The sequence below is a fragment of the Buceros rhinoceros genome, unplaced genomic scaffold (assembly GCF_000710305.1).
Source record: "Buceros rhinoceros silvestris isolate BGI_N320 unplaced genomic scaffold, ASM71030v1 scaffold5741, whole genome shotgun sequence".
In the NCBI taxonomy this organism is placed as follows: Eukaryota; Metazoa; Chordata; class Aves; order Bucerotiformes; family Bucerotidae; genus Buceros; species Buceros rhinoceros.
In genome coordinates, this window is record NW_010395901.1 from 175585 (window position 1) to 176325 (window position 741).

The window sequence follows — 741 nt, forward strand, 5'->3', positions numbered from 1 at the left end:
CAGGAGCTGAGACCAGCTGAAGTATGTCTTGGCATCCCCATTGTCCTGGCTTGCAAATACAGTACCTGCCTTGCTGTAAAGCAGGTTTAGGTCCTTAAGAACATCCTCCAATAGCAGCACATCATTCTACAATAATTTTGGATACTTGCCAATATTTACTTTAGTACAGATGCATACAGCTTACACCAATAAAAAAAAAAAAGAAACCAGGAAGCATGAATTGAAGCAGGAAAGAATTGTTCTACCCTCCCTCCTTTTTTAATCTGACCTTTCAGACACTTGCTGAGAACCAGCTTTGTTGATTTTATGGCACTATATCTTGTGCTATGATCCTGTTCAAATAAAAAAACTCTCATGAAAAGTACAGGTGAGGAATGCAAACATTTCACTCCCCTTCCCTTTGCAGACAAGAGAACATTCATAATCACCTCGTCAGAGCTTGATATTTTATAACTGTGTGGAAGACCACAACTTCCACGGTAATGACAAATTAATAAGCTCTTTACCACTCCTGTTGGCTTCATTTGGCTCATTGAATCATCTGTAAGTCGTACCAGGGAACAAAACTGGGGCCAGCAGCTATGCATTGATCAGGATCAAATTAAGAGGACCAAAACCACCTTACTCACGACTGAAGCTCTCCGTTTCGAGAGGACAAACTCTGATGAACGGAGGTAAGCAGTAAGGACAGGCAAAGAACGCCCGGTGGATGCCAAGGGGCGAGCTGCCACCACTGCCGAC